The sequence below is a fragment of the Siphateles boraxobius genome, unplaced genomic scaffold, assembly GCF_051911475.1.
Source record: "Siphateles boraxobius isolate OS27281-9 unplaced genomic scaffold, OSU_SipBor_1 61, whole genome shotgun sequence".
NCBI lineage: Eukaryota > Metazoa > Chordata > Actinopteri > Cypriniformes > Leuciscidae > Siphateles > Siphateles boraxobius.
The window spans coordinates 13,139,339-13,163,743 of NW_027509188.1; the positions used below are offsets into that span (position 1 = coordinate 13,139,339).

Below are 24,405 nucleotides of genomic sequence, written 5' to 3' on the forward strand. Positions count from 1 at the left end.
TATAAGAAGGCTTGTGATTGGCTTAAAAAAAATAGACGTCATTCTATGCGTCAACGCATTACTTTACGGAGAGTTTACGACCTACTAGCTACGTTCTGCCTTACGAACAAATGGTGCAACGGAATAAAGTAAAGAGTTAGTTACAAACTAGCTAGTAGTTACTAAGCCTCTAGTGTGGACTTTACGTTCCAGTTTAAGTAAGAACTTACGAACAGCTGGTGCAACCCTACACTGGGCTTTCATGAACTCAGTGGCGCGGGCGCGCGAGAGAAAAATAAATAAATAAGTGCACGGGTGGCGCGTTAGGAGGCTAGCGAGTTACTAGCGTGTTGTGCTAACAATAACGGAAGCTAGCGATGTCAGGTTAATCTGAGATGTTGTCTAAGCTGTATTTAGTAGTATAAACAACTAGAAATGGTAGTAAATGATGGTTCAAAACAGAAAGAAATACGAAGCTAATACGAGGCTTAGACGGAGCTTACAGCCTTGAAGCAAACAAAACACAGCAGGCAGGCTAGGCAGACAGGAGCAATCGATCAGGATCAGGAACAGCAATCGATCAGATCAGTGTGAACCCTTATGTGAATCTTAAAGGGATACTCCACTTTTTTTGGAAATAGGCTCATTTTACAACTCCCCCAGAATTAAACTGTTGAGTTTTACCGTTTTTGAATCCATTCAGCCGATCTCCGGTTCTGGCGGTACCGCTTTTAGCATAGCTTTTAGCACAGCGCCTAAAAATAGGCTGCCTTCCGTCAAGTGCGCCGCGTCATATCATTACGCCTGGTGCACTCATGGTACAGCAGTAAAGTTTCTTGATTATTACACAGGAATGAGAGTATAGTTCCTAGCCATATCAGCCTAGAAAATCGCAACTTTACATTTTCCGTCGGTCTTAGTGCACGATGTAACTACAGAAGAGTCAAGTTTTAAATAGGAAAAATAAGCCTCGTATTAGCTTTGTATTTCTTTCTGTTTTGAACCATCATTTACTACCATTTCTAGTTGTTTATACTACTAAATACAGCTTAGACAACATCTCAGATTAACCTGACATCGCTAGCTTCCGTTATTGTTAGAACAACACGCTAGTAACTCGCTAGCCTGTTAATGCGCCACCCGTGCGCTCAGTTATTTATTTATTTTTCTCTCGCGCGCCCGCGCCTCTGAGTTCATAAAAAGCCCAGGTGAGTAAGAATCAGTCAACAAACACGGTGAGTAATGTCTTGTCCTGTTATTGTCACCTGCACTTCATGTTACATGTTTAGCATAGCCTTCCCAGTCGGCAATTTAGGGTTTATATGTGATAAATGCAAGGAAACAGTCAGGCTGACGGAGAAGATTTCAGAATTAGAAACACGCATCCAAACTTTAATTGAGGATAGTAAGTGTGCTAGAGCTTTAGATTCTACTTTGGATGCGCCTAGCATAGTGAACTCTTTACATGATTCGGTTCCGGCTGAATTATTGCCTGTGCAGCCAGGCAGATGGGTGACAGTGAGGGATCGCTCTAGTCGCGGATCAAAAAACCACTCTTCCGTTCCGATTACCACAACAAATCGATTTGCCCCACTCAGTGAAACACCCACTGAGAATTCTGTTGATTGTGCCCTGGTAATTGGCGATTCTATTACACGGAACGTGAAAATAGGGACACCAGCCAACATAGTCACATGTTTGCCGGGAGCCAGAGCGCCTGACATCAAAGCAAATTTAAAAGTGCTGGCTAATGCTAATCGTAAATTCTCTAAGATTGTTATTCACGTCGGCACTAATGATGTTCGACTCCGCCAGTCGGAGATCACCAAAATTAATATTAAAGAGGTGTTTGAACTCGCAAGTACGATGTCAGGCACTGTAATTTGCTCTGGCCCCCTTCCTGTTCGAAGGAGTGATGAGATAGTTAGCAGATTGTCATCACTCAATGGCTGGCTGTCTAAGTGGTGTCCGCAAAATAATATAGAATTCATAGACAATTGGAAAAGTTTTTGGGGAAAACCTGACCTGTTGAAAAGAGATGGTATTCATCCCTCCTGGGATGGTGCTGCTCTTCTCTCTAATAATTTGGCTCATAGTCTTAGAGATAAAACATGACAATCTGGGGCTCAGGTCAGGAAGCAGACAAACTGGCTAAACCGACCGTCTGCTAGCGGCCTCGCGTCACCAAGGTCAGATAAATCCCATCACATAGAGCCTCTTTCACCTAGATATCATCATATAGAGACTGTGTCTGTTCCCCGAATTTGGAAATCCAATAAAACGTCCAAACCGATCTGAGGTTAAAAATGTAATTGATATTCAACAAATAAAAAATAGATATAATACAGATGAGCAAACGATAAAGTTTGGGTTGCTGAATATTCGATCCCTTACTTCAAAAGCGCTCATAGTTAATGATATGATTTCAGATTATAACCTAGATGTGCTGTGTATGACACACCCGGGCCCTTAAGAGAGCAGCCAGAAAAATGGAGCGCAACTGGAAGAAAACAAAACTAGAGGTATTTCGGATTTCATGGAAGGAGAGCTCGATTGCTTACAGAGGTATTTATTTGAAAAAGTGGCTACACTAACGAAAAAGAAAGCTTCATGCCCAGAAGTTTCCAAGAAACACAGCAGTAATGACTTTATGAACTTCTTCACTTATAAGATTGATAATATTAGGGACAAAATTATAACTATGCAACCGTCTACTACAGCATCGCATCAGGGAGTGCATTATAGTCTCCCCGAGGTAAAATTTGATTAATTTGTTGCCAAAGGAGAGGAAGAATTTTGCAAACTCGTTAATTCATCTAAATCGACAACATGTATGTTAGACCCTATACCGACTAAACTACTGAAAGAGATGCTTCCAGAAGTCATAGATCCTCTTCTTAACATCATTAATTCATCTTTGTCTCTAGGATACATACCAAAAACCTTTAAGCTGGCTATGATTAAACCGCTTGTTAAAAAAACGCAACTTGATCCTACAGAATTAGTCAATTACAGGCCGATCTCGAATCTACCTTTTCTGTCAAAGATACTAGAAAAGGCAGTATCCTCACAACTGTGTTCCTTTCTTAAAAGAAATGGTATCTGCGAGGATTTCCAGTCAGGATTTAGACCGCACCATAGCACTGAGACTGCTCTCATTAGAGTCACAAATGATTTGCTCTTATCATCCGATCGTGGTTGTATCTCTCTATTAGTGTTACTTGATCTTAGTGCTGCATTTGACACCATTGACCACAATATTCTCTTAAATAGATTAGAAAACTATGTTGGCATTAGTGGAATTGCACTAGCATGGTTTAAATCATATTTATCTGACCGCTATCAGTTTGTAGCAGTGAATGAAGAGATGTCTTATCGATCACAAGTTCAGTATGGCGTACCACAAGGCTCAGTACTCGGACCGCTGCTGTTCACTCTGTACATGCTACCGTTAGGAGATATCATTAGGAAACATGGAATTAGCTTTCACTGTTATGCTGATGATACTCAGCTCTCTATTTCTTCCAAACCTAACGAAACTCACCAATTCACAAAATTATCGGAATGCATAGTTGATATCAAAAATTGGATGACTAGTAATTTCCTACTACTAAATCCTGAAAAAACAGAGATTCTGATTATTGGACAAAAAACTTCCACACAAAATAACCTAGAATACCGTCTAACACTTGATGGCTGCTCTGTTAAGTCTTCGTCGTCAGTTAGGAACCTGGGTGTGCTCTTTGATACCAATCTTTCATTTGAAAGTCACGTGTCTAGTGTCTGTAAAACCGCATTTTTCCATCTTAAAAATATATCTAAATTAAGTAATATGCTCTCATTGACAAATGCGGAACAACTAGTTCATGCGTTCATGACATCAAGGCTAGATTATTGTAATGCTCTACTGGGTGGTTGCCCTGCACGCTTAATATACAAACTACAGCTAGTTCAAAACGCAGCCGCTAGAGTTCTTACCAGAACCAGGAAGTACGACCATATTAGCCCGGTTCTATCAACACTGCATTTGCTCCCTATTAAACATCGTATAAATTTTAAAATATTGCTGATTACTTACAAAGCACTAAATGGTTTAGCTCCCCAGTACTTGAGCGAGCTCTTAACGCATTATAGTCCTTCACGTCTATTGCGATCTCAAAACTCCGGCCAGTTGATAATACCTAGAATATATAAATCAACTGCTGGCGGTAGATCCTTTTCCTATTTAGCACCAAAACTTTGGAACAATCTTCCTAACATTGTCCGGGAAGCAGACACAGTCTGTCAGTTCAAAGCTAGACTAAAAACACATCTCTTTGACCTAGCATTCACATAACACTCTATAGCCTTCTATAATTCAATATTAGGCTGCTTAGATTAGGTCAGCCGGAACTGGGAATACTTCCCTCAAATCCTGATGTACTCGTTACATCATAAGAAGAATGGCATCTACGCTAATTTTAGTGTCTTTGTTTATCCCGAGGTTTTCCCGCAGCCTGCCGGATCCAGGCCGTTTCCAGATCTGACGAAGGACTTTCGCCTGGACCCGATGACAATGCAGTGCTGAAGTGCCAACTAGCCTCTCCCTATGGAGGATCCCTATACCACTCTACAGATAAAGCGTTGTGGAATTTTTCGGTTCGCGTACCTACCCAAAGTGATAAGATAAAATAAAAATTCTGCATCAAAATTTATAGACAAGTAGTTTGTTTAGGCATGGTTTGTAAGGAATTACAAACCTGCGCACATATATTCAAACGCACATAACTATAGAATCAATTCTTAATGCGCATGTGAACGCCATCAGCGTCTATCACAGGTTCACCTTTAAAGTCTGTTTAGAGAGAACGGTGTCGTCTTAGCTGCCCCTAATTTAATAACAAACTATCATTTAGACGGAAGTGAATCAATCAAAACTAACTTTAGCTGGAAAAAACATTTTTCAAGAGCCACTATAAAACCAAACCAATCTCTGTTACCTTAAATTATATGTTTATCTCTGTAAAGCTGCTTTGAAACAATCTACATTGTTAAAAGCGCTGTATAAATGAGGATGACTTGACTTGACTTGTGACGTATTTCCGAGAGAAGCGGAATACTAAATGAGGAAAAATAGTGGGCGTGGCTTTTTTTCCAACTAGCACCTGATTGGATCTAGTAGGTGTTTTCATTCAGCCTGTCTAGTGTCAGTTGGAGGGGCGTGGTTACGGATGTTAAGCAGACACCCAAACCGTCAAACCTACGTCATCAGGGAAGATCCTCCAATGCAGAGGGGAGGGGAAATTTCAGATTTTGTGAACCATTGCTCTGAAGGAGAGATTGCTGACCGCTGCGTTCGATCTGTTACTGTTTGAGGAGCTGAGAAAGCTTGCTACTGTTACCCACCTGTTGTCCTCTGGTGGACGGGAGAGATCTGGTCCTCCGAGGCGGTGCTTCGCCTCCGCCGTCCTGCAAGGAAAGGGAGTGCACGGCTGTGCCAACGTTACGAGCCAGAAATCCATTCTCTGCTGCTTACCTTTCGCTGTCATCCGCCACAGACCCTCTTGACCTCCCGCTGGCCGGAGTTCCCCTCGTCGGAGGCCCATGTGGGACATTCTGGAGTGGAGTATAGGAACCCAGAGTCATTCCGATGCTGTTTTAAGTGCTATTAATTAATAAATAAAAAGAAGAGATCTTATATGATCTGTTGTCTCGCCTGATTGGTGTCTTTGGTGTTGGCTCCTCCGGAGTGTGGTTATTGACCCTTGGCCTTGGGTAACGGTCACACTATTCTCAGAAAATATATCTAAAACAGACTATTTGTGTTGCTTCTGTTTTTCTAAGACATGGATAAGTATTGTCAATGACATGAGATTATTCATAAATCATGTTTTATTCATAAAAACACTGTTGATCTATCTGTGTTCAGGGACCAGAGCTCATTTCAGGAGCAGGAGCAAGTAGCAACAGGAACAACAAGATCTAGGAGGACCTTGAGAGAAGAAGACAAGCAGAGGCTGTCTAAAGAGGTATTTATTGCTGACCATTTAAATACTCGAGTGTTGGAAATCTCACTTTGTTTTTACAATCAGTTTAGGATGCTAGCAGTCTTTTTTACTCCTGGCATTGTACTTTTAAATTTGTACATTCCATTCGAACACCAACACAATCTTTATCCTACACGTCAACAATTCAGTCAACAATATTATTTGTCGCCACCTAGTGGAATCTTTAATAAAAGAAACTATCTGAGTGGATTGAAAATACATTTACTGGTCAAAAACCCTTGTCAAACTCCATTTGAGTTTGAATTTTGGTAAAATGTTAATTAAAGTAATAACACACAAACACAAATCATCGCTGTCGGACGGAAGCCTTGTACGTCCAAAACTGTTACTTTTCAGGAAACGAAAGAAAACCTGTTTTTTCCCCAAAATAATTTCCAAGCTCTTTTAATGCTTTTCATTGGTTAAATGTAAAACACATTAACAAATGTAAAGGGTGACCAATAGCATTCATTTTTGAAAAAATATGGAGATATAAAATATGGATTCTGTTTGATACATTGTTGCTGTTGGGATGGAAACCTTGTATCTCCATATTTATATTATAATAAATCATTTATTTTAAACTAAAATAAATGTATTTATTTTGTCAGGTCAAATAATCGCTCATATAGGAACTATTGTGAGATGCACACAAAGTGACTTTCTATTGCATGTGAAAAGAAGGATGCTAAAGTTTGAGCTGACTCACAAATGTACTCTTATACAACAACTTTTCCTCTTCTCCACATGGACTGCGTGTTCCCGGGGGCGGGGTTTATGTACATTTTAGGGTTGCTGATGTCACTAACCCGGGAGGAATGTCGTGTAGTCCCTACCAGCCGTTTGTTGTAGTCCTTTTCTTTAAAAGCAAATATCTCCCTTTGCTTTGAACTTTGAGCATTGTAACTTTGCAGATGTTGTTTATGCTCAAACAGCAACATTTCACACTAGCTAGAGTTAGAAAAGTGAAATCGTGTTTTACCAACCCTTTAAGTCCACAGATCAGCAACATTCACCATGGATTTACTGTAGTAACGCTAACTGTAACCATGAAAGTTTGACAGAAATAGTAAAATCCTTTCAAGTACATCACTTTTTTCCAGCACTTCAAAACTCAAAAATTAGCATATTTAAATGTTATTTTTAATCTGATGACCAAAACATTATTTGTTCATCCTTCAAAGATTACCCCTATTTATAAAACTAAAAGTTTCAGGATGTAGGAAAACTCACACTTATTTAAAAATAATTTTTCTTTTAATAAATAGGAAATTTCTCTGGCATTTCTTTCTTTTTGCTGTATCGAAAACGTACCGAACCGTGACACCACTGTATCGTATCGAACCGAACCATGAATTTTGTGAACCGTTACACCCCTAAAACCACACAAGGGTAACTGTTACTAAGCCTGCCCTGGTACACCAATTTTGTTGTCCGTTGCCCTCAGATTCCTGCAGCTAAGATTATGTACATTTACATTCCAGTAAAGGTTATTAATAACATGCCTCTGAAAGTTTGACTTTTTGTACCATTACAATACTAATAGGCAACTGATCATCATATCTTCCGCTCCATGAAACAAACGTCAATGCTCAGTAGTACACATATATGGTTCTTTAATGTATTATGCGTTCATTTTCAATAGGCATATATGCGGCTGAAACAGGGAGCCTAGTGCATTCCAAACTTTTCAACATCAACATTTTAATATAACATTATGGCCTTTAGAAAAATGTGTTTTGAGGAGGTGGTAGTGTACTATAGGCCCCTGTGGCGCGGCCTAAGCTTTTGTCCTTAATGGCATTTTTTTCCTTACATTACTTTTACACTTGAAGTAGTTTTGAAACCAGTACTTTTACTTTTACTTGAGTAAAAAGCTTGAGTTGATACTTCAACTTCTACAGAAGTCTTTTTTAACCCTAGTATCTATACTTCTACCTGATTAATGATTGTGAATACTTTTGACACCTCTGCCTAGTTGTAATCTATCTATCTGTCTATCTAATTTAATTTAATCTATTTTAATTTGTGTATAATTTTTTCAGATGATTGTTTAATTTGTATATATTACATCATGTGTTTTTGTCTTGAAGATCTGATGAGATAGTTCACTGCCTGCTGTGCCTCGAGCCGCAGGAGGACATCATGGTTCATCCGGCCACTGTGTGCTTGAGAGACGGCACACACGCTGAAAGGGCAGCCGAGGTCCAGAAAGCCGAGGCTTCGGCCAGAGACTGGGTCTGTAATGGCAGGACCTGGGATTTTCGTCATCTCTGCGCGCTGCTGTCCGATAGAGTTTGTCAGGTGGCGATGACGAAGGAGCTTATTCGTCTGGGTTTTTTGGTCAGTAACCAGCCCGACATGAACCCTGGCGACAAAGCTGCTTCTTCATCTGCCAACTCTTCCTCTGCTGCGTTGTCCACCACACAGGATGATGACATCCCATCTCATAGTCAAAAGTAAGTGCAGTATAGTTTGCCGCGTCGGGAGGAGCTGAAGCTGACACAATCTCCCGAGATGACATCCACAGCAAACATCGACTGACACGGAACACGGGAAACACAAGGGCTATTTATACACAAGGAGAAACGGGCTTAAAGACACAGAGAACATATGACACAACGCATTCAAAGGATGTAAGCAGTTACAGGAAGCGGCTCAGACTCTGAAGTTTCAGTAGCAGAAATACAGTGCACTCATTAACAAAGATCTCTATCGCATCATATGGCGCTTTTCCATTACCAGTACCAGCTCGACTCGACTCGACTCGCCTTGGCTCGCCTCGACTCGGCTCGCTTTTCGTTCCGTTTTCCATTGCAGAAAGTATCGCCACAAATAGTACCCGGTCGTCATAGCGACGCCTTTCGTTCCTCGTTGCCCCATCAAGCTCTCGCTGGATCCTCTCTTCGGCAACCAAACAAAGGAATGTCTGCACCTCCTCGTTTGACCACGGCGTATTCTTCCGAGTTGCCATAATAATAGTAGTAAGTTTAGTAACTATCTCTGGCTAAACTATTTAAAAAAGGCGGGGTTATTCTGGATACTCCATCTGGCGCGTGCAATGATGACGCAGTGAATAGTGACGATTCTCTCTGACCAATCAGCAGTCGGCATTGTTTTCACGTCACATTTTAGTATCGCCTTAGCTCGCTTAGAACCTCGCCGGAGGTGGTACGAAAAAAAGTACCCGAAAGCAGGTACAGGTACAACTTTTACACAGTGGAAAACCAAACAAAGGCGAGTCGAGTCGAGCCGAGCCGAGCCAAGGCGAGCTGGTACTGTGTAGTGGAAAAGCGCCATTAGAGATCAGGGAAAGGCACACCTTCAGCTGCTGCATTCACACTTAACTCAGGCATTGATCAGCATCAACTAGAGACCGAAGCCATTTGTTTTGAGAATAATGGCTGGCTGATGAAGTATTTGGCTGGCTAGCCGGCTCAGCCAAAACCTAAATGGCTGCTGCAGCCGCCAAACTTTTCATAGCTGCGAATGGCTGAAGCTGCCACTTCATGTCTACAGATGTCTATGTTATACTGATTTACTAGATCTCAATATTTCCAAGCAATGCATGGCGTATGACGCAAACAGATGAAGTGTAGTAAAATAAAGACCTAAATGTGTATTTCTGACTTTTTTTCACCACAAGTCTGAAAGAAGACATGTTATTGAAGACAAATATCCAAAAATCTCAAAACTGACCAGTAAAAAACAACGATGTTTTTGCCTGCCGTGTCTCGCCTTAATATAAACACACACTGTTATCAGTATTATTTTGGACAAAGTTTTGCACATTTCACTTCAATGTACACTGAAGCATGCATCGTGAATTAGCAATGTGGAAACGGTGGTTTGTTACTGCAGTAATATCACGTTCAGTGCTATAAATCTCTCCGTTACATATTTGGTTCATAACATCAATCTTTGATTCAGGTGTTTGTGCAGCCGTGTCCTGAAGATTTAACAAAAGTCTGGGTAGGCCTAAGTTAAAAAAAAAAGTAAGTAGGAATTTGGAAAGTATGTGAGAAGTGAGATCAAAATTACCTTGCTTGCTTCTTTCCGCCATTTCACCTCAGTGCAAGAAAAAAAATGCATCGCTTCTTCTGTACGGAAAACGAGCAATTTTAATTGGTCGTCAATTCACTGTGAGTCTGTGTATCGTAGCAACGAGCACACGACTGTGCTGTTATGAATCCAGTGGGAAAATAGATCTCGTGTACTGTTTATATATTTTGTGTGTGTATGTCTCTATGTGATAGAATTATTATTTGATGCAAATAGTTCTAGCCGGCTCAGCCAAACTTTATCAGATGGCGGCTCAATTTGGCTTACGAAATTATTGGCTGGCGGCGGCTGAAATCCTAAACGGCGCAAATGGCGGCGCCTGGCGGCGGCTTCGGGGTCTAGCATCAACAATCAGCACCAATTACAGGAGAACTCAAATAGTGATTTCTTGCAGAATTCTTTATACATAAAGCAAAACGTATCAAGACCCAACCTCTTCAAAACTTTGTGAACTGGAGGTAATATTTTAGTCTTAAAATTTATGAAATAAATCATATAAGAAAATAAGAATGAAATTTATTGAGATTATTTAAAATTGTGAATGACCTAATGTTTTCAAACATATTCATTTATTTAAACGTTTTGAACAGGATTATGTCATTTTTTTCTTAATTAGTTTTCCCGGAACTTACCATGATCATCCTGTTCAAAAAGTTGCCACCCTCCTGCTCTTAAAGCATTGTGTTTCATTCTTGAGCATCAGTGAATGTTTTTACCATGGCCGTCGCAACCATTGTATATGCGTGGGACAAAACCCCTCTTTAAGACCAATGATATTGAACCCACTCACCTTTACAGTCTCTAATTCAGCGCATATGTCTGTTCACTTTTCAGAGTGCCGTCAGTCACATCCATTCCACTTGAGGAAGACCCTAATAAATTAAAATCCATTTCCGCTGCATCGCTTCATTATATTTCTGTTGTAACCTTCCAGTCAAATATTGCGTTACAAACATCAATAAGAGCTTTAAGTTGTCAATGCTGGCAAATGACCATAGTATCAGCGGGATAATCCATGGATAGTTGTGCATTTATGTTTAGTTTACTTGTTTAATTAAAAGGCACCAGAATACATGAAATGTGATTTACTCCAGTAACATTTTTCTGGGAGGACCCACACACTTTTTTTTTTTTGCTTCTGACGCCCATGATTATTACCCTTTGTAATAGTTATGTGTGAGTCCATCAGGTCATCAGTAGCCCTTTGTGTGAAAAGATCAGGTCAGTGTCAGGCTGATCTGGGCATAGTTGAAGTACGTGAAGCAAACTCAACTGTGTAAGCATACCTCAAATGCCACCAAGGCTTGGTTGCAGAAGAAGTCCTGGAAGATACAGTGGCATCACAGTCACCTGACTCGAACCCCAAAGAAAATCTCTGGTGGGATTTGAAGAAGGTGGTTGCAGCACACAAACCTCAGAATATCACTGAACTTGAGGCCATTGCTCGCGAGGAACGGGCTTAGACTCCTCAGAAACGCTGCCAGAAGCTGCTGTCTGGAACACAGCTCGTTTGCAGTAGGGCTGTCAAGGAATATTCTAAAAACAGAATTTCTAAGGTGAAAATTAATATTCGAATGTGGAAATAGAGGCGCGGCTGTCTGCTTTGCGAGTGGCAAAATTCTGAAGCTTAAAATGTAAAAAGCATTTTCCAGCTGCACAGCTAGCACGGTGAGTGTCTGGCTCACTCATTGGCTGTGCTGCGGCAACTTCACATCCAATGGCGCGGGCGCCTCCAACGTGTGCGCCAATGAGCTAGCATTACATCATACACGTCAGAGTCCACCAAGGGGACGTGGCCAGACGCCCCCGAAATAGCCATTATAGCAGGAATAGTAGGAATATTCGAACGTCATTTTTGAGCAATTTTGACAGCCCTAGTTTGCAGCAGGTCATAACAGCAAAAGGCTGTTCTACTAAGTACTGAAGATGCTTGCCATGAAGGGGCTTAATCATTTTGAGACCGCAGAAGCCATTGAAAGTTGCATTTTCAGTTGAATTTGGTGAAACCACTTGAAACATTTGTTGTGTTGAGGTATTTCAATTACTTGTTTGATTTGTTAAATGCAAACAGCTGTAAGTCTGTAAATTTTGCCAATAAACGTTATTTGCAATGGGGGTTTAATCATTTTGATTACAACTGAATGACGTAGCAACGCCCCTACACAGTCTAAATGAAAGGCCGTCTACCTCAACCACAAAAAGAAAAGAAAAAGCCTCTAGGGAAATTATAAAGAGATGAAGAATATACACTGAACAAAATTATAAATGCAACACTTTTGTTTTTGCCCCCATTTTCATGAGCTGAACTCAAAGATCTAAGACTTTTTCTATGTACACAAAAGGCCTATTTCTCTCAAATATTGTTGACAAATCTGTCTAAATCTGTGTTAGTAAGCACTTCTCTTTTGCCGAGATAATCCATCCACCTCACAGGTGTGGCATATCAAGAAAGCTGATTAGACAGCATGATTATTGCACAGGTGTGCCTTAGGCTGGCCAATATAAAAGGCCACTCTAAAATGAGCAGCTCTTGAAAATTGGGGGCAAAAACAAACGTGTTGCGTTTATAATTTTGTTCAGTGTAAATAACAAAAAATAATACAAATAAAAGAAGTGGTCATGAAGGTTAACAGTCAGATGAAGCCCACATTCAGCTGCGGTAAAATTACCTTGAATTACCTTCAAAAAGATACACATTTTCTATTGCCGTACTCTTTAACAAAGAACACAAACAGAGTCTCACATTTACATGACTTTATGTATTTTAATTTATGTACTTGTAAGTGTGATTTTTTTATTACACAGATTAGCGCAGATGATTGTTGAAATTGATCCTATTTCTAATCCTTGTCACAATGAGAAAAACGGCATTTTCTTTACAGAATGTGTTTGCAAATGCCGTTTAAGGTCTGGGTAATATTTGAAACACTTTTCACACTGAAGACACTTGTAAGGCTTCTCTCCAGTGTGAACTCTTATATGAATCTTAAGGCTTCCCCTAACCGTGAAGCTTTTTCCACACTGAGGACAGGTGAAAGGCTTTTCTCCCGTGTGAATTCTCATGTGATCCTCAAGGTTTGCTCTGTGTGTGAAACTCTTTTCACACTGATGGCATATGTGAGGCTTCACTACAGTGTGAATTTTTACATGTTTCTTAAGGTGATTCATGTCTGTGAAACTCCTTTCACACTGATTACATGTAAAACAGTTCCCTCCTGAGTGAATCCTCATATGATGATTAAAGCTTTCTTTATATCTGAAACTCTTTCCACACTGAGGGCATATGAATGGTTTTTCTCCAGTGTGAATTCTCATGTGAGTCGTAAGATTTCCTTGTAGTGAGAAACTTTTTCCACACTGTTGGCAGGTGTGAGGCTTCTCTCCAGTGTGAACTTTCAAGTGAACATTAAGGGTTTTTTTCTGTGTAAATCTCTTTCCACAATGAGGGCATATGAACGGTTTCTCTCCAGCGTGGATTTTCAAGTGGACTTTAAGGCTCTCTTTTCGACTGAAACTCTTTCCACATTCTTGGCAGGTCAAAGGCTTCTCTGCAGTGTGACCTCTCATCTGGAGGTTTCTAGTTTCTGTTTTATGAGTCTGTGAACAACTAAAAGATTTTTTCCCAGTCATCAAATCCCGATATTTCTCATCCATTTCATTCAGTTTTTGACTCTCCTGTTTCAGCTCCATCAGGTCTAGGGTTAAAAGAAACAAATCAAGTTAATACCAGTTTAATGGCACAGAGACAAAAAAACATTTAACCCACTGGGGTTGGCGGTATCGCCGGCGATACCAGCTCACTTATTTTCTTATCAGTGCAAAATAGACTCAAAATACTCTGTTGATTTTGATCTTACATATAAGTGTTATACATCATTCGATCCTGTTAAGTGTCTATTTTTTTGTGTATACTCACAATAAAAACAAAGTGCTGTGCTTTTTGTCGAATAAAGAAAAATAAACATGATGCGAGTTTTGCCTTCTCTCTGTCAGTGAATTCTGAAACGCGTCCGAAAATGAACTGTAACTCAGCGAATACTTGTCACACAGGCACGAGAGATTTTTCTTTATGAATCTTGAATTCTCTTCTTTTAAATTAAGTAATTTATATAAAAAACAAATATTCTCAGTTTATGTAATCTGTATGAAAAGAGGTAGATGTCAGTCTTTCTTTTCAGCTCATTATATCTCATTAAGTGTTAATGTGACAAGCCCACGGAGAGTGCGCGCTATTCAAACGCAAATGATCTGAGGCAACACATGCAAACATGCCAACGCCCACATCAGCTGGATAATACACATCAAGTTTAATAAGAATAAGCTCATGACAAGAATAGCATGTATAGTTATCTTTATTGAAGTTAATTAGGTTTAAATCACCGTCATGCATGAATGAATTATATTTTTGCTATTTTACACATAATACTCCACGATGATCACATTACACAAAACTGAAATTGCACGTCAAAATAAAACAGTCGATATTTTTTGAGACCCCCCAAAATTTCAGGAATCACGTTTTCAGGGGAGCCCATGTCTTATTTAAGGGGAGCCAAGCTCCCCCGTAGTTCGCACCCTGTATATAGTATGGGATGTTTTGTCAAAAATAAAGTAGGTATATTGAATTATCAACTAAGATGTTATTATAGTGTTTGTTCCAATATTCAAACTAATGAATCCTTACCTTTGAGATACGTATGATAAAATGTATACTTTTTACAAAGAAATAATACACTTGAAATATAGTTAAAATTGTAATTGTAGTTGTAATTGTAACCTACTTGTTATTGGTTACAATTTCTAATTGTAAAATATATATATAATTTTTTTTGGTACCCTTTGGTACCCAGTGACACACCTGTGCGAAAGGCTCATTATGCAGCTCATTAGTGCAGCTCATTATGCAGCTCATTATGCAGCTCATTAGTGCAGCTCATTATGAATCACGCCCACCCGCATATTGCCTTTACAAAAAAAAATTCTCTTACAAAATTTAAATCAATGTATTGTTTTATGTGAATGATTAGACAGGATGATTTTCAGATAATTTTAAAGCAAAAACTCTAGGCGACAACATCCATTAGTCAAAAGTCTTGTGGACACATATTTAGTATGTGTTTTGTGGCCTTATTGAAAAAAAACTAAAACTTAAAGTGTCTGAAATAAGCATGCATAAACAATATTCTCTCAAAAATACAAACATGTACATACATGTTGCTCACATATGGTAGCCGTGTTTGTGCTAAATAGAGTTTAATGACAACTTTGCCATTATGTTTATAAGCAACTGAAAAAAGCCCAACACAAATCTAGCAAGATCAGGCATTTTTTACCTTTGCTGTGGTTGGGGGTGGGAGGTTAAAAATATACAGCAGGTCCGTAACAAATCAACAAGTGTTCCGAAAATATTAAAGTGTGTTTTTACTACACAAAATCAAAACAAGGAAAGTCTGATATTCTGACAAATTTCCCAGTTGTTACTGAAAAAAATGGGAAAGAATTTGACTTTATAAGTTGCAACAAATATTCACAATTATTCATATACAACAGGCACAAATCTGGCACCTCTGAGTTCCTTCCTCCTCCTTCCACATACTAAACAAGATACTACTGAGAAATGTGTTATCACAGCGTTTAACTGTTATTGTTATTTGTCAAATATAAGTGTGTTATTGCACATACATTTTAATATTATGTTTTGTATGCTCCGCTGCAGCTAAACTGTTGTAGCCTAACAAAAATGAGGCCCTCTAGTGGTCACATCTCAGTTCCTGGAGGGCCACAGCCCTGCAGAGTTTAGTTCCATTCGTGCTTCAACACACATACCTGTAGTAAAAGAAGATCTCCCTCTCAGGCAAATGTTGGTTTCAAGAAGAATTATTCAGCTGTCGGTTTTTCATAGTTTTATTATTAAAGCTATCCATATTTCCGGACACAAACGAAATTAGAGTGACGCACTCGCTCGATTTTACTTCAGGCTTTCAGACATCTCTGCCCAGCGGCAACACAGATTCTACACCATGCGTCTCTAAACTTAAACAAAGCTCAGCGAATACTATTCACCCAGGCATGAGCAATATATCTTTATAATCATTTAAGTTTGTACTTTTAAAATATCTAATTCAAAACTAAAATAAATATTCTCTGTTTATGTAATCTATTAAAAAAGAGAGAGGTGTCAGCCGATCTCATTATCGTTCTCTTAGCTCATTATTCTGCTAATCTGACACGCCCACGGAGAGCGCGCGGTATTCAAACGCAAATGATCTAAAGCAACACATGCAAAGTGTCAACGCCCCTCATAAACGCGATAACACAACAAATGTAATCATCAGATTAATGTACCTTTTCCTCTTGCGAGGCTGTGTGAGGAATAATCCTGGGACATTTACCTCAGAACATGTGCTGGTTTATTTTCATTTCGAGGAGCGACGGATCTAGCCGAGAATTGTGAGTACGTTTTTTATTCTTGTGCTTTGTTCTAATTGCGTATGGAATTGTGTCTGTAAAGGCAAAAAGACTGTTTAAATTTGAATCACGTTTCTGTGTGTGAATGAATTAAGGGCACATATGGGCGCTGTTGTTTATGTTACAGATGAAATATGAAAGACAACATTTCATAGTTTTTGGATAGATTATAATGTTTTAATTCTAAAATAGACATCAAATAAGCTTTTGTTAGCAGTTTCTGCTCATATGTAAATATATAGTATGTTCGGTCAAAAATAAACTCATCAACTAAGATGTTATTATAGTATTTGTTCCAATGTAAGGGTACTTTAAAAAAGAATACTTTATAAGGCATTTATGGGAAAAGACGACTTTCTTTTCAAGATGTTTCCAACTCTAACTTTGAACAAATTCTATATATATATATATATATATATATATGTGTATATATACACTGCTGTTCAAAAGTTTGGGGTCGGTACGATTTTTTATGTTTTTAAAATAAGTCACTTACGCTCACCAATGCTGTATTTATTTCATTAAAAATACAACACAAAACAGTAATATAGTGAAATATTATTACAATTTAAAATAACTGTTTTCGATTTTAATATATTTTAATATATTATTTATTCCTGTGATCAAAGCTGAATTTTCAGCATCATTACTCCAGTCCTCAGTCACATGATCCTTCAGAAATCACTATAATATGATGATTTGTTGCTCAAGAAACATTTATGATTATGATCAACGTTGAAAACAGTTGTGTACCATTTGTTTTAGGATTCTTTGATGAAAGGAAAGTTAAAAACAACAGCATTTATTTAAAATAGAATCTTTTATAACATTATAAATGTCTTTACTGTCACTTTTGATCAATTTAATTCCTCCTTGATGAATAAAAGTATTGATTTATTTTATTTATTTCCCCAAAAAATAAAATAAAAATACTTATTGACCCCAAAGTTTTGAACGGTAGTGTTTAATGTTACAAAAGATTATTTTTCAGATAAATGCTGTTCTTTTGAACTTCCTATTTATCAAAGAATCTTGAAATAAAATGTAAATGTAACAGGTGTTTTACCATTCGTTGTAAAACTGTGGACCTATTTTTCCAAACGCCTCACAACCGGACATTCTTCCAAAAACTACGATAAAACCTGCTGGAAAGCATCTTTTTCAGCGATTTTTGGGTGAGCATATCAGTGAACACCCCAGACCACTATCACAGAGTTTCACATCTTTGTAAACTAAAGTTTAATGCGTTTATATGAATGATTGTTCCAGTGCCCCTATGGAACCATTGTATAGGTGGGGGAGGGCTAACACAGAAACCTAAAATTCTCGGGACAGCAGGATGTGTCCAAATTTTAATCTTAACCGTTCGTTTTAATCAGAAACGATCTTAAAACAGGGCTTTACTTGTAAAATACCGAACTTACCCTTTAACAGAAGTTTTCAGTTGAAAAAGTGAAACACATTGTGGGATCGACCGGAGTGAAACACACCGTGAAACACACAAACCAACCTGTTTGTTCCTCAGTATCTTCATGTTTGACTCTGAATGTTTCTTCAATCTTCACGTCTTCACTCTCCTCTTTAATAAACGCCATCTTTATAATAGTGTGTCACGTGGATCTCAGTCGCTTCACCAGGAGTTTTTCTGTGTGTTTGGACACTCTGTCCTGTTTAAGAGGAGAATAATTAACAGAAAGAAAAACACTCAAAACTAAATCTCTGAGTGCGTCTCAATCAGATCTAGTTCAGTAGTTCAGTTCACTGGTAAGAGAGTCAGTCAGAGAGAGAGTTAATGGACTTAAATGATCTGATTAGACTAAAAACACTCAAAACTAAATCTCTGAGAGCGTCTCAATCAGATCTAGTTCAGTAGTTCAGTTCACTAGTAAGAGAGTCAGTCAGAGAGAGAGTTAATGGACTTAAATGATCTGATTAGACTAAAAACACTCAAAACTAAATCTCTGAGAGCGTCTCAATCAGATCTAGTTCAGTAGTTCAGTTCACTAGTAAGAGAGTCAGTCAGAGAGAGAGTTAATGGACTTAAATGATCTGATTAGACTAAAAACACTCTAAACTAAATCTCTGAGTGCATCTCAATCAGATCTAGTTCAGTAGTTCAGTTCACTGGTAAGAGAGTCAGTCAGAGAGAGAGTTAATGGACTTAAATGATCTGATTAGACTAAAAACACTCAAAACTAAATATCTGAGAGCGTCTCAATCAGATCTAGTTCAGTAGTTCAGTTCACTGGTAAGAGAGTCAGTCAGAGAGAGAGTTAATGGACTTAAATGATCTGATTAGACTAAAAACACTCAAAACTAAATCTCTGAGTGCGTCTCAATCAGATCTAGTTCAGTAGTTCAGTTCACTGGTAAGAGAGTCAGTCAGAGAGAGAGTTAATGGACTTAAATGATCTGATTAGACTAAAAACACTCAAAACTAAATCTCTGAGAGCGTCTCAATCAGATCTAGTTCAGTAGTTCAGTTCACTGGTAAGAGAGTCAGTCAGAGAGAGAGTTAATGGACTTAAATGATCTGATTAGACTAAAAACACTCAAAACTAAATATCTGAGAGCGTCTCAATCAGATCTAGTTCAGTAGTTCAGTTCACTGGTAAGAGAGTCAGTCAGAGAGAGTTAATGGACTTAAATGATCTGATTAGACTAAAAACACTCAAAACTAAATCTCTGAGAGCGTCTCAATCAGATCTAGTTCAGTAGTTCAGTTCACTGGTAAGAGAGTCAGTCAGAGAGAGAGTTAATGGACTTAAATGATCTGATTAGACTAAAAACACTCAAAACTAAATCTCTGAGAGCGTCTCAATCAGATCTAGTTCAGTAGTTCAGTTCACTGGTAAGAGAGTCAGTCAGAGAGAGAGTTAATGGACTTAAATGATCTGATTAGACTAAAAACACTCTAAACTAAATCTCTGAATGCGTCTCAATCAGATCTAGTTCAGTAGTTCAGTTCACTGGTAAGAGAGTCAGTCAGAGAGAGTTAATGGACTTAAATGATCTGATTAGACTAAAAACACTCAAAACTAAATCTCTGAGAGCGTCTCAATCAGATCTAGTTCAGTAGTTCAGTTCACTGGTAAGAGAGTCAGTCAGAGAGAGTTAATGGACTTAAATGATCTGATTAGACTAAAAACACTCAAAACTAAATCTCTGAGAGCGTCTCAATCAGATCTAGTTCAGTAGTTCAGTTCACTGGTAAGAGAGTCAGTCAGAGAGAGAGTTAATGGACTTAAATGATCTGATTAGACTAAAAACACTAAAAATTAGCACTGCAAATTAATAAAAGAGCACAGATACAGACATTTATTATTAAAGCATTTATTATTTACAGGTGGTATGTATTTATTTGTAGATTATATTTAAAGGATCTGTGATGAAAACATTGTCAGTTGATTTGTATAAGTTGTCATTCCTCATGTGTGTGTTGTTGTTCTTGTCGCATTTACACTGGAGAACTGCAGGAGTCGTCAGCGTGATCGAGCGATTACAAACTCTGAATCATTTGATTTATTTGAATCTGAACCGGTTTCGAAAAGCTCATTTTCTCTATCATTAATTCCCAGAGAGCAAACAGCGTGTTTATGATGAACTGATTCACAATATAGGGAGCGAAATGAGACGCAGCTTTTCTGTACGTTTACTCACAAAAACGATTCATTTCTGTTATTCATACACTTTCCTCATAAAAACTAGTTTCATTAATGTTATTAGATGTTACATTTAGTAATAAGTGGCTTATTCCACAGTTCTCTCTATAATTGTCTGAACGGGTTGTATTGATTTAAATACTTTAAATGATTAAAAACACAAACCTTTCTTCAGCAGAATCACAGATGCAGGAGTGGCGCAGCCTTATGACGTCATGTTGTCACGCCAAAATAAAAGTCCCTTACACACGAAATAGAAATTCACACACAGAAAACACATTCAAATGATAAGACAAAGAATTCAAAGGAAGAATCGCAGATTCCCAATGCTTTCAATGCCACGGAGATTTTTTCAAAAGCGTCTGGCTTATATCTAAATATAATTATACCAAATACTGAGCATTTTGATATTCTCAATCATGAATAAAGTCAAGTATCTTGATCTTCATATTACAAAGGATTGGAAAAAAAGTGAAGTATTTCAAACTCATTAAAGGTTTGTAGCTAAAAATTAAGTTTGTGGTTGCAGAGAAAGATCTATTGTTTAATTTATTAACTAAAACTAAATCCTTATCATGATAAATATATCATCTTATTTCATCTCAGTTTATCCACATAATATAAGCACATTTCAGCTTTGTTTCGTTAAAGGGCAATTTTCCGTGACTGTGAAGTATTACACTGTTTGTAGGTTTAAAACTATTCCTTTTGACTGTCAGAGTGCAAAACTGAAATTAAAATGGTTGAAATAATTTCTTCCAGATGACACTACAATGTCAAACTTTAATAAAACTGGAGAATGGAATTTGTGCTGAAATGTGACTAAAAATCTCTTAAGCTCCCAGGTTCACAGACAGGTTCTTATTTACTGTAAATAGATTTACAAACACTTTTAATCCTCATAATACCTTTAACGGGTGTGTGCCGTTAACCCTTTAAAGCCTGACACATTAAAAAAATGTCAGAAAATTATATATTTTTGGAAATTAGATGTTTATTAAGCCTTGAATCAAAAAAAAAAAAAAAATTTGCCAACTCATTTTGTTTATGATATATTTTTTGTATCACATTTGATACATCAGGCTTTTTGGGAACGTTTTGCTTACAACAGTGTAGATTTTAGATACAAAAAATCTATTATGCCTTTAACAGTTTGCAAACATACAACATTTTAGGCAGTTTTTCTCTCTTTTTTTTTACATAGATCTTTTTTCCAGTCCTTTTATTTTACTTTGTGGTAGTCACAAAAGCAGTTTCTGTCTTTGTTCAGGCAAAGATGCACCTTACACTTCTCACAGTACACATGTGAGAAGTGATTGTTGGTGCAATGCTTGCATCTTTGTCGGGTTTCCCATGTTGGAAAATGATCCATGGCATCCCTTCTGACATCCAGGGGCACACTGCAGCTTGACCTTTTACGGGGTGCTGATGGAGCTGCTTTTGGACAGGATAGTGGTCGGCCAACCTTTTTAGCCTTTTCAGCACTTGTGAGTGAAGTACCAACCAAAGCTTGAAACCTTCGTAGAGCCATGGTTTTCATCTTGGGGTCTAGCATCTTCTGGTCTCTTCTGTAGAGGTTCCACGCATTGATGACTGCCACTGTAACAGTGTGCCACCAGATGTACATGTACCATCTTCGGGATCTGAAGCTGAATTTGTAAAGTGCAGACAGCATATCAAGGAGATCGACGCCTCCCATGAACTTGTTATATGCTTCAACGATGGCTGGTCTGGGAACCATTATGTGAGTTTTGGATTTGCGATCCCAGCGTTTCACATTTCCCACAGGTTCAATACCCACAAATGAAGAAATCAGGTTCACTGCTTTGTTGTCAAACCATCTTACAATGATGTTGTTGTCCTGGTTCACTCTGAAGTCCATTGACCCTCTTCCATGTTTCTTCATTTCCCTTTCATTCATCATGGTGCAGTTGGCCATCCTGTTCATCCGGATTGTGCCAACGTAGTGGATTTCTCTCTCCTTTAGGTGCTGCACCAGGGGAACTGATGTAAAGTAATTGTCTGCAAATACCTTGTGATTTTTTCCTGCTGGAAGTGTTGATGTCATTTTCAGCACAACTTCTCCTGTAACACCCACTTCTGATTTTTCTCTGTCTTTATTTTCTGCACCTTGACAAACATCAAAGTCATAAAGAAAGCCACTTTGTCCTGCACGTCCCCACATCTTAAAACCCCATTTGTGTGGTTTTGCAGGCATGTAGACACGTAGATGAGATTTTCCCTTGAATGGCACCATAATTTCATCTACTGCATGACATTCTTCAGGAGGTATGCAAAGAAACTGTTCTCGCAGGTTTTGTAACCATGGCCTAAGCTTCCACAGTTTATCTTTCTTTGCATCATCAGAAACACTGAAATTGTCCTGAAAGTGAATCAGTGTGAGCAATTTCAGAAACCGATCTCGAGACATTACATCACAAACTGCAGGAAGCTTTGTCTCCATCTCCCAATATGCTCTCACACAGGACATCTGTACTAACCCCATATGCATGTACATGCCTAGAACTTTCTCTATCTCTTTGGCAGTTGTGTTTACTGACTTGCCCTCTTTTTGTACGCTGTACAGATTTGTTTGTTCTGCCGTTTCCTGTAGCATTTCATCAGTGACAAACTGTTTGAAATACATATATGGAGTCCAGTTACACCTGTCTTCTGTCCCTTCCTCATCAGATGCAATGAAATCGACAGATGGAGGTTGAAATTGTTTTTTTCTCCATCTGTATTTTTTCGTTTTTGCATTATCCTTCACCGACTGCTTATTGAATGTGTCCTGTGTTGTTGGGACCTCAACTTCTATGCTGCTCTGGACTACACTTTCGACTTGATAATCTTCCTCATCACTGCTGTCTGAACTTCCATCATCATGCATGGCCTGAGGAATCCATTCCTCATCATCATCCTCCTCTTCCTCTAACTGCTCTAGGTCACTTGAATTGCCATCCATTATTATGTCGATTACATTTTGAAGATGCTTTTTTTTTCTCTCTTCTTCCTCTAATCTTTTTGACATCTAAAAATACACATAAAAAATTGATGATTCCAGCATATTGATTATAATTTTAGAGGAATTGTTACTGTAAAAATAACCTCAATGTATTGTAAGATGACATTGTGGTAGGCATATTGTAGATTACATTAAAAAAAAATGTGACACGACTATTCAGGGATAAAGAACCTTATACCTGCAGTTTCAAGTTTAATATGTGCATTTTTAACACAATATATATTTTAATATGGCATTTCAGTCATTAATTGCCATTAATTGAATCATTCCAATATTGTGTGTGTTTGCATTGTGGTAGTCATAAAGTAGATAACATTACTACAATTTGACATTACTGTTTAGACATAAAGCACCATTAATACCTGCAGTATCAAATTTGATACACAATTTCCAACACGATTTACTTGTAATTTAACGATTAAATTATTAAGTAATTATGCATTATTTCAATTCAGAAAGTGTTAAATTAATTATATCAGGCACAATCCAATATTATTTTTTACCTTAACAACTTGAAATTAGCCTTTATTTTCCTGCCGAAAGCGTCTGGCTTGATCCAATCGCAGCCGCCATTTTGAAAAGCTAAAAAATCACCCCTCTACTGCCTGCAGTACAGTGAAATTCCACAGGATGGCAGAATACACGTATCAAAATAGATACAACAGGTTTTCAAAGAAAGTATTGCTCTCACTGATTCAATATATGTCTTAGAAACTTGTGTATCAAATATGATACGTGCGGTTTTAAAGGGTTAAGAAGATTCAAGAAGGAAGCTTAAAACGGGTAACTTTACTTATAATAATCCAACAGGTATCCATACAAAGAAGACAAACACACACCATTGTTAACCATACCAGACAACAAATGCAGGATAAGGTGACATATATACACAAACTCAAACAAAATGATTAAACTAACAGCTGACAGATGAACTAATAATGACGTAACCAAGGATACTGATAATGAGTGATGTAAATCAGAACAAAGACACGTGACAAATGAAAACAAATCCGATTCAAATTTAATTTGGATTGTAAGGGGTGGTTGAAAAGGATATGTAAACACTTTGATCGCATTGAAAACCGAAAACTACTGAGAGTGACGATTAGATTTCCTCTCAAGAACAAAATATAAGCATAATAACATTGAGAAAACAGCAAGCAAATGTAAAGAAAATGTCACA

The 24,405-nt window shown here is 38.1% G+C and overlaps 1 pseudogene across 1 annotated transcript in view; it reads right to left on the reverse strand.

The window, feature by feature from the left end:
• Nucleotides 1-24,405, reverse strand: part of LOC143718563 (uncharacterized) — a 185,629-nt pseudogene that overhangs the window by 19,571 nt on the left and 141,653 nt on the right. The window contains exons 2-3 of the transcript XR_013196440.1: nucleotides 18,046-18,202; nucleotides 12,921-13,762 (exon numbers count right to left, since the gene is read on the reverse strand). The product of XR_013196440.1 is annotated as an uncharacterized LOC143718563 (transcript). The remainder of the gene's footprint in view (nucleotides 1-12,920; nucleotides 13,763-18,045; nucleotides 18,203-24,405) is intronic.